We start from the raw sequence: 14,053 nt of genomic DNA on the forward strand, positions 1-14,053 counted from the left end.
CATAAACGCCCCGTGTCTCAACGGTAGGATGGAGTCAAATACTGCCTCGACCCGTAACAGCATTATATTAAACCAAAGGACTTGAGGGCTGTTTTGTTTGAATGTTCAAGGCATTGGTAAGAGCGTAGGTCAAGGGCCATTCGTGCATCTCTTGTAACTGGAGTAAAAATGCTATTCAAAGTGCAATGACTAAAATCGTCGTCCACGTCTCCGTTGTTGATTGCTTTCTGTCTAAGAAAGTTCTGTTTTCATGTCCGAACGGGGAGACTTTATCATTCCAACTTGAAGCCACCCCTTAAGTCCTCTGAGGCGTGTGTGTGTGTGCTTGCACGTATGGCGTAAAAGGTTTCTTAAACGAAGAGCGAACTTGAAAAAAGTTGTCGCCGCCGCCGCCTTGCACTCCCTGTTCGATTGTAGCAAGAAGGAAGCGGCCATGGTGCTCGCTGTAGTCCTGGCCGAGTGGTTAAGGTGACGGACTTGAAATCCGTTGGTGTCTCCCCGCGCAGGTTAAAATCCTGCTGACTACGGTGTCTTTTGCATTTGGTTGCGTGCATGCGTGTAAAAGGACAAGCGCCGTTTCGTTTTCGCTGGGACCTTTAACACTCTAAATCGCCTGGACCCGCAGCCTGTGAAATCAATTCTTCAGCACCCACGAAGGACGCTTTGCAGCTGGACGCAGATAACGATGCTTTTCTGCAACGAGCTTTCCTGCTGAATTTTCTCGGCAGCTCCGTACTGAACCTGTTCTCCATTGCAACATAGCGGAGGCTCGTCACATCTATAGCAAGGCTGTGTAGGACCGCATTCGCCACAGTGACTTGTACACAGACCACATGAAAGGCAAGCAAAATACACTTTTAAAATTCCAAAGACTCACAAGGTCAGAGGAACAGCGATGACCTGAAAAGATCTGTTACAGAAGTCTAGGTTGACCTTTTTAGAGCTGTAATTGCATTTTTGTTTAAAAGAAGATCAAATCCACTCCCATGTACCAGCACCTTACAGTTTATTGAAGTTAATTCTGTTTAAGTAATAAGATTGCTAACGATGTTGGACTTTAGCCGGTGTTTTTTAGAACAAATTGCTTACACTTCTGTAAGGAATACGCAGTACGCGCCTTTGTCAGTCATTGCTCACCATACCTGTAACTTTCTTATCTAACTCACTTCCTCAAATGGTGAAGGTCCACAAACATAAATGAAAAAAAAACCCTTGTTGTAGATGAGGTGCACAAAAAAGCAGCCCCTGATAGTGTATAACACATTTATACTATTCCAAAGACACATGTAACATATATATATACTGTATATATATATATGAAACAGAAATAGAAACAGAAACAGGAATCGCTTACTCACCTGGAGAATCTCTGTAGGAATATCTAGCATTTATCAATGGAAATAAAAGCTGCTTTAATACAGTGCATGTTCAAACTCAAACCGTTAGCTGCTGTTCTTGTTTGTTTTGTGACAAATTGCAACTGAGCATCGCATGAGCCGTTACGTACCCTTCTCTGTTAGGGAATTTCAAGGGAGGAGTTAGGTCAGAACGGGTAGGCTGCAAAAGAACAAGTAAAGATTTATTCCAAGATGAAATGTTGTGGTGGTTTTCTTATCTTTTCAGCATGGACTAAACTTTTACGTGTTCCTTATATGCTATATATGTATATATTAGCACCAATGTCGTTCTTAAAAACTAACATGAAATTGTCAGGGACATTCAGCTTTATACAAAGACGAGACAGACAAAGTAATAATTCTATATTAACGTCGCCTACATATTGACGCAATGATCGAACTAACTGACATGTTCTGATTCAGATCCCCTGTAGTCATGCCAATTAGAATAATAGCAATGCTGAGTCCTCCCCACCCTACTGAGCACAAATTCAGCTGCTCTTCAGTTCTGTTCTGCATGTTTTTTCATCGCAATTGAGCTCGGAGCTGGAGACGATCTCCATACAGTTCTGTGTTAACTGTATGGAGTGCGTGCTAATTTACGGGTTGTGTCAAATGCTTTTCTATAGTTCATATATATGAGGGCAACCTGTTACCGAGGAACCTGATAGGTTTAAAAGCCTCACGAGCCAGGCGGGACTTGAACCTACAATCTTCTGATCAGAAGTCAGACGCGTTATCCATTATGCCACTGGCCCATGGAATATGGGCTTGCACTCCACCACAGAGAGCTCTACACTGCTACTAGTAGTACACTTCCCCATCTAAATTTTCACAGCAAGAAACTTGTGTTTCCTACTATTTTTATCAGGTTTAAAATATCATCTCCTTAAAACAGAAAAAGTGTTGATGTGTCGTGCTGAAATTCCGATTGATTTTGAATTCAAAGAAAAAACGTTTTCTTCCAAAACAGCGTGAAATTGTCACATCTTGCAGACAATAGGTGTATTCCATGTTGAAAAGAGAAGAAAGAAAACCATGGAGGCTTTTACAGGTGTGAGGTGAAATGGAAATCTAATAAGTAAATTGAGTCTTAAAATGTAGAGAGCTTTGCAAAAAATATATTGGTACTTTAAGAAAATATATTTCAAGGATGTAATTGCTGTGCTTCAGTACTTGCAGAATTTTAGAAAACAGTGCGTCAACAAAGTACACTGTTTAGGTTACTTCAGAAGACAATGTACCAAAACAATATATGCTGTCTGGGTCATTAGAATTAGCCGAAAGTAACTGATAAGCTTTGAATAACAAATCTAGTGGTGCTTCTTCTCTCGCTTTATAATGTAATCTCTTTTCTCTTAGGGAAAGGTTAAGTTTTAGAAGGGACAAAGCGCTGAGCTTTTTTACAGCGCAACGTCTTATAAAAACCCTGTACTACTTGTAACAAATTGAGTGTCTGGTTGCACTTTGCGAAGTGGCAGCAGGGCTCCCAATTTTGCAATATTGAAATAAAGACCTTACTCAGGTGAGAACTCTCTCTTGTGGCTTCCTTGATAGTTATATTTCCGTGACAATTTGGGGGCTCGTCCGGGATCACAAACCTGAACGCAAACAGCTGCTGAAACTCCATCCGGACCCGGACAATTTTAGCAAATTGGACAAACCTCGGTGGATAAACTGTTTATCCTTCCAGAGACGCATCTGGAGAATTGGCAGCTGTCTGACGTCAGTAAGTTATCCTTAAAAATTAATAGTTTGAGAAGCGAGCCACAGGGGTGTTCTCACGCGGGTTTGATGAGTCTGGGACTCATATAAAAAAATTATCTTAACACAGACGTGTGGTTTTTGCTCTGCAGAGAAGTTAATGTGATAAGGTTCTAAGTAAGGCACCGATTGGTAAAAATGGGAAATGAAAATTCAAAGACGAAAATGGGACCTAGCAGTCCAGAAAAAGTACATGTACGACAAATTCAGAGAAACAATTATAGCCTGGGTTAGAATCCCAGCAGAAGAAAAATTTTTATGTTCATGACCTGTAAAGCTAGGGTAATAGGTGTAAGGGAACTTGCACATAATTTATATATGATAATTAGGGGCCCATAACTATGAAGGATCTTTGTAAGTGAATCAGAATGGACAGTGGAAAGTTGAATTAGGAAAAATAAGTTTCCTGAAGAAGGGGAAACTTAGAAGAGAAGGAGAAGAAAGGAAAAAAAGTGAATTGGAAAACTTATGTAATGGAAAGAGGAATCACAGAAATAATGGGAAGCTTCAAAAAAGACTAGTCTTGAAACTAAAGCACAGCAAGCTGCAGCTAAAGTCATGGCCATGCGTACTAAAAAGAAAAAGTCTCCACCGAAATTAGAAAGCAGTCCAGAGCCAAAGCCTTTTCACTTGTTCGTGAAATGCCCATGTGCACTTTTCCAGGTCCAGAAGGAACTCCAGCATATGTACATTGACATTGGTCTCCTAGTGAATTATTTGCATTAGTTAAGTCTTTTCCTAAATTGCCTGATGATCGTAAAGAATTTAGAAGAAAGGCAAGCCTAGTTCTTGATTGTCTTAAGCCTAATTACAGTGACATAAGCTTGTTGCTAGATCATATTGTTCCTAAAGGTTTACAATGTCCTCTAAAAAGGTGGAGGCAAATTGGCGGATACGTGACCCAAATGATGAAGAAGTATCCATCTAAATTAAACCACACGGACATGGAGAGGAAAAGTTAGGCAGCCGCTTCTAAAAAGAGGTAAGGACTCCTCTTTTCTAAAAAGTCCCTTGTCCTCTCTATGTTGCTGTGGTGGGTTCAGGGTTTTCCTGAAGCTGAAGTGAGTACAACAGAAAAATGAGTTAATGGTGTATGTGGTTTTAGATGCCTGTTTTGTGAAGGTGGGGTAGAAAAAGAGGGATTGCTGAAGGAATAGCATCTCGCCCTGCCCGTGCTAAAAAATCCAGGTGTTGCATCCTGGTACACGACTGCAGTACGGCTGAAGGTAGTAACTAGAACTGTACTCGCAGAAGAGCCGAAAATGGTAACTCGATTCAACTGTGTGTTTAAAGCCAGGATTTGGAACCTGGTCCGTGTTCCCGAATTGGGATAATTAATCAGTTTGTCTCGACTGGGGGATTCCGCGGGGCGCGTGGGAGACGTGAAAATGGTTTGGTGTAAAGAAAAAAAGAAGTTTGATTAATCCAAAGTGAAACTTAAAAGAAATATGTCAGATGAAATTTAGACTGAACAGGAATGTAGAAAAGTGTATGAACATTTGGATAAAAATAAACAATATTTAGAGGAATATTTGAGAATTCAACAGAATATCATAGATGAGACGCAAAAATCCCTGATGGAAAAGCTAAAAGCAATGGCTGAACGAAACAGTTATATATGCAGAAAAAGAAACAGCAAAAGAAGAAATAGAACACCTTAAGAGAGATCTCTCCTTGGCTCGCCGGGCTGGGTCCCTGGTGAGTGACACAGGAGTCTCGGGTTCAAGCTTCCGACAGTGCAGGGCCAACCTAATGCGGCAAGGGCGCCCGCCTGAGCCCCTGTTGTGTTACATTGGTGTCAGCAGTGGGATAAGAGAGAATCTGGGAGAAGGGTGGGAATTAGTGTGGAGAGTTTTGAAAGAGCATTACCCACCGAAAACTGATTAGAGAAAAGTAACAGCATGTCAGCAGAAAGAAGTGAGGATGTTTCAGATTTTACAGAAAGGTTTATAGCTTTATGGATAGTATACTCGGGGTTAGCCGATGAGAAGGAAGTGAATGAAGATACTTCCACAGTAATAAAACAAATGTACTTGAGTGGGTTAAAACCTGATGTTGCCAAGAATGTACAACTATGCTTTCCTGATATTACAGACACAGGAGCACAGCTGTCCTGTTTTTAGACTAAAACAGCATAAAGATGTGATATAAAGTTTTCTAACGGGTAACAGGAGGCTACAGGAGAAGGGGTGCAAGGGTTGTGTTTAAAGCAAATATAAGCTGTCACAGTCTGCTTGGGAAAAGATGTACAGTTTCAACTACTGATGTGGGTGGGGGACACCCCAGACCTATTTTAGGCCCAGACTGCAGCATTTTATAAGGAATAACTGCATGAAATAGCATTTATATAAACTAACTCAATAGAGTTATGTGATATTGTGATTGTTTTACCTAATGAGGGAATCCATAAGGCCGGGCTACTCCAAGTATTGGATCTTGAGAGGGAAAAAAGGAGTATAGAACCAACTACATGATAAAGCCAGGGTGAATGCCTTCTCAGAACGAGCTTGACTAGTGACGTATTGGTTTAAGGGGGGTAGTGCGGTCTAAAGACAAAATTGCCTTGACCCCTGCAGCAGAAACCATTTTTGATGTTTTGAAACAAGCTTTCTTGCAGGCACTGGCCTGGACTGGATTCCCTCAGATGGATCATCTGTATGTAATCTGTCTGTAAGTGAAAGAAATGGGTTGTGAGCCATTGTGCTGGTGCAGGAGCATGGAGATAGGAATCGTCTGGTGGGTTATTATTATTCAGGACCCCTTGATGCGGTGGCCAAGGGGCCATGTTTATGTGTTGTGCAGGCTATCTGCCTGGCTGTATAAACTGTGAATAATCTGGTGTAGAACTAGCAGACCGAATGAAAAGATTTAATTGAAATTTGTAATTATGCTAAATGGAAAATTGTAGCCATTTATATAGACTGTATATATACATTTGGTGTATGCCACAATTTTGGATGGCAGTGGAGGAATAGGGATTTCCTCAACACGGCAGGGACTCCAGTCAAGAATGCTGGGTTTGTCTCTGAACTGTAAGAAGCTTTGCAGCTACTGACTGAAGTAGCTGTTGTAAAGTGTAAATCACATAATAAAGAAATATTTCCAGTAACTCGAGGGAACAACTTTGCAGATGCAGCTGTCAGGTGAGCAGTACTTGTAGAACAGGAGTCTGAGACCCCTGTGAAACCTCCGTTGGTGAAAAGGGGACAGCTACAGGATATTCAGGCTGAGGCCTCTAAAGCAGAGAAAAGGACATGGTTAGAAAAGAGTGTGGTGCTGCCAGCACACTGGACGCTCTGCATGACATCACAGCCTAATGCCCTTTGTAGCTCTACAAATGCACTCTGTCGGACACCTGGGTGTGAGTCAAATGGTGTGTCGGTTACCCAAACCTGGGTGGGGACCGTGTTTGAAGCAATAACCACTTATGTAGTATCTCAATGTGATGCTTATCAAAGGAACTCAACTACAGTTCAGGTGCAGGTGCTACAGCTCAAAAGGCCTGCTCCTGAGAAACCTTTCATGCAGTAGCAAATGTTTACAATTTACAATTGTAAAGGGAAACCTTGGCTCTTATAATCTGTTTTCCCAGTGGGTTGCTGTCACTGCCTCTGTGTCTACCAAACACTTGATGATGGAGATAAGCCCTTGGTGGGCACTGCCCTACCGCTTGTATTATGATCAAGGGACAGGCTGTGGCTGCATTATTCGGAGATGGACTGAGATCACCCTCAGTCTACTGGAACAGTGGAATGAAAGAACAGAACTCTAAAAGATCGACTAGACATCAAACTGAAGGAACACCATGGGATGCGGGCTGGATCAAACAGAACTGTGTAATAGAGCCTGTTTGATATCATCACAGGCCAATCAACGAAACTTCCTGGAGGGATGAATTTGGCTAATGGATTGTTGAATTTGCTAATTCTCTATTGTAGTATTGAAGGTTGTTAATTGAAGTGGTGTACGGGGCTGGTGAACAGGCGCTGGACGCTTGGAGACCTCCAGTAGAGGGAAGACACGACCTGATACCTGGCGAGTGGGTGTGGGTGAGGAAGATATACCCTGCCAGATGTTGCAACCCTGCTGAGAAGGACCATATCAAGTGCAACTGACTACCGACTCTGCCATCTGAGTGACAGGATGAGATCGCTGGATCTACGCATTGCGCTGACACCGAACCACTGCACCAGAGACTGAGTGAACATTAATTATTATATTGTCACTGTTTCTGTGTTTGTTGAGCTTCCTGAGGGGGGGTGACGGTCTACCTGTTAAGTATAAGGAGTTTTACTTTGATAAATGGGGATATGGAATCAATACTTTATCAGTCAGCCACAAATAATAATCAGAGCTCATGTTGGGATTGTATTGCTATAAAAGATGCTCATGGGAGTAATCCCCTTTGATAGAGGTGATTATTTAGGTTTATTGGCATGGGTAAATAGCCCTGCTTTTAGTCTAAGTGTAACTCAGATGTATTAGAATGGAAATAACTGTATGCTCCTCGCTATAATCACAGTTTTAGGCCATTCTCTATTAGGGTGATAGACAGCTGTTTAGGTGAGCAAAGACTAAACAGTACTTGTATTCTAGACAATTATTAGCAAATGAATGACTTAGCAAAGCACATCTATGATGAAGAAAAATATATATCATAATTATAATCCAGATGATTAGGGCATTGGTGCATGGCTACAGTCTGTGCTAGGAACCTGGAGAGGGTCTCTGGTTCAATACATATTTGTGCAAGTGGTATTATTCGTTATGATCATACTGTTAATATCCTGCTTGAAAAACATGTGGACTAAAGCTGCTGCTTCTGTGCTAATTGTACGCCCTGAAGGGATCATGAAGGTCAAAAAATGATTTCATGGGAAAGGGTAATTATCTAGTGGCAGAACTTGATGGGTAGAACAATATAGTTTTAAGGGGGGTTACCCTTGGGAGTGATTCCCCTAGATGGAAATTATTATTGTGGTTTGTTTGTTCTGTAATGTTGCCATAGCCAAAATGTAATGTAGTGGCTCTCTAAAGGCACCAGTTCTGTAGGGTTTGGGCATTTACTGGAACAATTATTAATTGTTGCAGTAAATCACAAAATTGATTCTTTTGATGGCTTTAGAATCCAACCATGCGACATAACTCAAACAATGTGCACACACAGGTACTAATACACGAGGATACATTTATTAATACATAGAATATGCATATAAACCTAACAGATCTTATTGAGAGGGTTATCAGAATACAAAAGGTATATATTCAGTCAGTTACAAAGTGTTACACATATCAAGAGGACATACGTTCAGTATATCATTCATTTAGACCGTTTCGTAAATGAACTTGGTTATAACTTCTACATTAGATACTCAAAACAAGTACATAACTCTTAGGAATTAAATTGATATCAACTGGTTGGGATAACAATTGAATTCTCGAGCTGTAATGCATTGAAGTTGAATACTCATCCAATCTCTGGGGATTCAGATCTCCTGCGGGCACAAAGAAACAGTTGCAAGCTGTTGCTGTCCAATCCGCGCTCTCTGGCTCGGTGCCAGGCTGTGCTGTGCGGCTTGCGACGGTGCGCTGCTGATGCTCACTGTTGGCTTTAACTAGCAAAGTTTGTGCACAGGAGAAAAGATGACTGTGGGTCCCAGCAAGTCAGGAATAGGACCGGTTCGTTCCTGATGAAGAGCTAGTTCTGAATAGTGATTCAGCTGTCCACAGTTCCGACCTGTTCACGAGGCCTGCTGCTGGTGCTAACCTCGGGTGGATCCTCTGGTTACTCTCTGGCAACCTCCGCTCTAGACTCTTAGAACAAAGAAAAGTTCTGGCACTCGGACACACTGGCCGTTCCGTGGTTGTCCGGGCTGAGTCTCAGGATGGTCAGGAGGCGCTCTGCGAGAATGTCCTACCCTTGGGAGCCTTCTGCTCCTGGGCCGTCCTGCCCTGGAATTCTCCTTTGAATTCCCTTTAGAAAAGTCCACAGAATTCTCCTGAATCCTCTGAATCTCACTGAATCTCTCAGGCTCTCTGTGTTGTCTGTTTTTACCTGGAGGAACTTCAGCTCATTGATTGGCTGAAAGTTCCATGGGCATCAGAGTCCCACGTGGGTTACTCGGCCCTACCAGTCCCTGATTGGTTGATCAAGGTGAGATATGAGTCACTTACCCCTGACACTTAGGAATGCAGTCCAGATGTCCATCTGGCACTCCCTAGACGGATAGGCGCCAATGGATGACCATTGATCATGATAGCCAGGCTTAGCTAAGTGCATCCCCCTTTGGGAGCTGTCCTAGGAAACCTTATCAAAGGAACCTTAAATCAGCCTGCATGAATAGTTTCTCTGTGGCTGCACCACAGTGATGAACAGAGAAATGGGGCCTCATTTGGGAAAGCTCAGAACACTTAATTCTTTCTTATTAATAAGCCTTGCCGCTACAGTTCATAATAAGATGTTTTGCAGGAACGGACCAAAGAGAAATTTTAAAACTTCAGCTAGAATTGTTCTGAAAAAAGGCACAGCTGAGGCAGTGGAACAATGTGTAGATTTTTCTAAGAGTTATTACCCAGCTATTGACCAATCTTGTAAAAAAAACCCTAAGAAAAATGCTGGGCTCCAGCCCACAGGGATTTACCTGTGCTGTAAGAACTAATGAGTGAATAAGGAGACTGGATTCTGGTGAAAGACTTCAGGAAAAAGAAATGGTGTTCACTCAGGTGGAGGGGGCCGTACCAAGGCTGCTGACCACTGCGACTGCTGTGAAAGTCACGGAAAGGGTGCCCTGGATTCATGCTTCCCACTGTAAAAAGGTCACAAACGAACTGAGCAAATGATGTCTCCACAGGGATAGATGGGGATCACATGCTTGGGACTGATGTGCACAGCCTTTTTCCTTTTTATGTGGAAGCCTGTCACCACCCCGAAGAGGAAGAATCTAAACGCGAAGCCTCTTTGTATACAAACTGGCTGAATGAAACTGATAATGAGGGGGGTATGAGTAATTTGTGGTATAAACTTATATTCATATTGTAAAGTAAAAGAAATTTAATGCATCTTGTTATGTATGTGCTTTAATGCCTCATTCTACAGCCTCACCCATTTCTCTCCTGGTTAGAATCACTGTTTGGGCAAGGGGGAATGTTTTTCTTTATGTTACTAACACCGATTATAGTAGCTGTGATACTTGTCTTCCTTTTTTTGTGTTGCTGTACAACATATATTATTCCAATGCTTTGAAATATGGTAATGAATATGTTTGCGCATCAGTATGTTCTGATAAGAACGCAAGAATCCGAAGTATGGGAGCCTCCTGGGAGTCCATATGAAGAATCTAACTTTTAATCATTTTCAAGAATAAGAAGGAGGGAATTGAAATGGAAATCTAATAAGTAAATTGATTCTTAAAATGTATTGAGCTTTGCAAAAAATATATTGGTGCTTTTAGAAAATATATTTCAAGGATGTAATTGCTGTGCTACAGTACGTGCAGAATTTTAGAAAACAGTGCGTCAACAAAGTACACTGTTTAGGTTACTTTAGAAGACAATGTACCAAAACAATATATGCTGTCTGAGTCGTTAGAATTAGCCGAAAGTAACTGATAAGCTTTGAATAACAAATCTAGTGGTGCTTCTTCTCGCACTTTATGATGACTTTAGTGACGGGCCATTTCTTTCTGCCATTTTTCCGGAGCGGTTATTGATTGCTCCATCATTTCCCTCATACTTTCCATCCCTAGATTGAAAAAAAAACAGAAACAGGCTGACAGGATGACAATCAAATTGCAAAAACTCATCAAAGCACTCGATAGAGTATTTGAATCCACAAGTAGCTACGAGCAACTTTGTCCTGGCTTGCATGAAAGTCGGAAAATGTCAAAAAGAAAAAGATGGTGGCTTTTTCATATTTGTTCTTTTATTTTTAGTTAGTTGGCTTTTTTGTCCATTGTCCTCCTGCCTGGCTCTTGACCTGTGACTATCTGAACGCACACATTAGACTTTCAGGCGGGGGATTTGTCCTGAGCCTCTGTGAAAGACCCACCCACCCCCAAATAAGCAAATAAGCAAATAACTGCTCTAGAAACACATGTATGCAAAACTAAACCACAGCTTAAAGAGGAGCTCCAACTCAGTGTCATACTAATGTAAACAAAGTAAAACTAAGACATGTTCTTATGGATTTGTCTTACCTTGAGATATGTAATTGGATTTCAGGATTAACTTCCACATTCAATGTACTGGTGATTCTTTGCCTGGTCAGTGCCTGGGTGGGAGACCTCCAGCGAACAATTAAGCTTGCTGCTGGAAGTGGTGTTAAGAGACTCTTAGGATCTTCCAGAGGTGTCTGTCCAATAGCACTAGTTGCCTTAGAGCTGGCTCAAACATTGCTCAAGAGTCTACCTTTCACAGATGCGCAAAGATGAATGATGGGGGTGCACGCTTCAAGGAGCCTTCCAACTGTAGGGACTGATTAGAGACGATCCGTAGCGTGTGTTCGTTTCCATATACACCCCATGTCTCAACGGTAGGACGGAGTCAAATACTGCCTCGACACGTAACAGCGTTATATTAAACCGCAGGACTTGAGGGCTGTTTTGTTTGAATGTTCAAGGCATTGGTAAGAGCGTAGGTCAAGGGCCATTGATGCATCTCCTGAAACTGGAGTAAAAATGCTATTCAAAGTGCAGTGACTAAAATCGTCGTCCACATGTCTCCGTTGTTGATTGCTTTCTGTCTAAGAAAGTTCTGTTTTCATGTCCGAACGGGGAGACTTTATCATTCTGACTTGAAGCCACCCTTAAGTCCTCTGAGGTGTGTGTGTGTGCTTGCACGTATGCCGTAAAAGGTTTCTTAAACGGAGAGCGAACTTGAAAAAAGTTGCCTCCGCCGCCGCCGCCTCGCACTCCCTGTTCGATTGTAGCAAGAAGGCAGCGGCCACGGTACTTGCTGTAGTCGTGGCCGAGTGGTTAAGGTGACAGACTTGAAATCGGTTGGGGTCTCTCTGCGCAGGTTCAAATCCTGCTGACTACAGCGTCCTTTCCATTTGGGTGTGTGCGTGCATGTAAAAGGACCAGCGCCGGTACGTTTTTGCTGGGACCTTTAACACTCTAAATTGCCTGGACCCGCAGCCTGTGAAATCGATTCTTCAGCACCCACGAAGGACGCTTTGCAGCTGGACGCAGATAACGATGCTTTTCTGCAATGAGCTTTCCAGCTGAATTTTCTCGGCAGCTCCGTACTGAACCTGTTCTCCATTGCAACATAGCGGAGGCTCGTCACGTCTATAGCAAGGCTGTGTAGGACCGCATACGCCACAGTGACTTGTACACAGACCACATGAAAGGCAAGCAAAATACACTTTTAAAATTCCAAAGACTCACAAGGTCAGAGGAACAGCGATGACCTGAACAGATCTGTTACAGAAGTCTAGGTTGACCTTTTCAGAGCTTTAATTGCATTTTTGTTTAATAGAAGATCAAATCTACTCGCATGTACCAGCACCTTACAGTTTATTGATAATAATTCTGTTTAAGTAATGAGATTGCTAACGATGTTGGACTTTAGCCGGTGTTTTTTAGAACAAATTGCTTACACTTCTGTAAGGAATACGCAGTACGCGCCTTTGTCAGTCATTGCTCACCATACCTGTAACTTTCTTATCTAACTCACTTCCTCAAATGGTGAAGGTCCACAAACATAAATGAAAAAAAAACCCTTGTTGTAGATGAGTTGCACAAAAAAGCAGCCCCTGATAGTGTATAACACATTTATACTATTGCAGAGACACATGTAACATATATATATATACTGTATATATATATGAAACAGAAATAGAAACAGAAACAGGAATCGCTTACTCACCTGGAGAATCTCTGTAGGAATATCTAGCATTTATCAATGGAAATAAAAGCTGCTTTAATACAGTGCATGTTCAAACTCAAACCCTCAGTTGCTGTTCTTGTTTGTTTTGTGACAAATTGCAACTGAGCATCGCATGAGCAGTTACGTACCCTTATCTGTTAGGGAATTTCAAGGGAGGAGTTAGGTCAGAATGGGTAGGCTGCAAAACAACAAGTAAAGATTTATTCCAAGATGAAACGTTGTGGCAGTTTTCTTATCTTTTCAGCATGGACTAAATTTTTACGTGTTCCTTATATGCTATATATGTATATATTAGCACCAATGTCGTTCTTAAAAACTAACATGAAATTGTCAGAGACATTCAGCTACGTATTTTTCATCTGAAATAAACACGTTTTTTCAAACTTTAGAATCCCAAAGTAACTTATGGGGCAGGAACAGCACACTTTTCAAAAAGGTGTTTTTCAGCCAAAATAAATGCGTTTTTTCAAACTTTGGAATCCCTATGTAACTGCCTGACTCAGAAGAGCACATTGAGTCAGCTCTTAACCCCAGTGTGCAGAAGTTGTCAAAACGTGTTTTTCAGCCAAAATAAACGCGTTTTTTCAAACTTTGGAATCCAAATGTAACTGCCTGGCTCAGAAGAGCACACTGAGTCAGCTCTTAACCCCAGTGTGCAGAAGTTGTCAAAACGGGTTTTTCAGCAGAAATAAACACGTTTTTGCAACTTTTGTCACCCCAGTGTAACTTATGGGGCAGGAAAAGCACACTTTTCAAAACGTGTTTCTCAGCCAAAATAAACGCGTTTTTTCAAACTTTGGAATCCCAATGTAACTGCCTGGCTCAGAAGAGCACACTGAGTCAGCTCTTAACCCCAGTGTGCAGTAGTTGTCAAAACGTGTTTTTTAGCCAAAATAAATGCATTTTGCAACTTTGGCAACCGCACTGTAACTGCTTAGCTCAGAAGAGAACAGTGAGTCAGCTCTTAACCCCACTATGGAGAAGTTGTCAAAACGTGTTTTTCA

At 41.8% G+C, this 14,053-nt stretch overlaps 2 non-coding genes across 2 annotated transcripts; both read left to right on the forward strand.

Moving 5' to 3' along the window:
• The first annotated feature begins 445 nt into the window (after positions 1-445).
• Positions 446-527, forward strand: trnas-uga (transfer RNA serine (anticodon UGA)). The gene has a single exon. It is a non-coding gene; the product is annotated as a tRNA-Ser (tRNA).
• An 11,588-nt stretch (positions 528-12,115) lies between these two features.
• Positions 12,116-12,197, forward strand: trnas-uga (transfer RNA serine (anticodon UGA)). The gene has a single exon. It is a non-coding gene; the product is annotated as a tRNA-Ser (tRNA).
• Positions 12,198-14,053: the final 1,856 nt, after the last annotated feature.

The sequence above is a fragment of the Lepisosteus platostomus genome, chromosome 22, assembly GCF_059453375.1.
Source record: "Lepisosteus platostomus isolate fLepPlt1 chromosome 22, fLepPlt1.hap1, whole genome shotgun sequence".
NCBI lineage: Eukaryota > Metazoa > Chordata > Actinopteri > Semionotiformes > Lepisosteidae > Lepisosteus > Lepisosteus platostomus.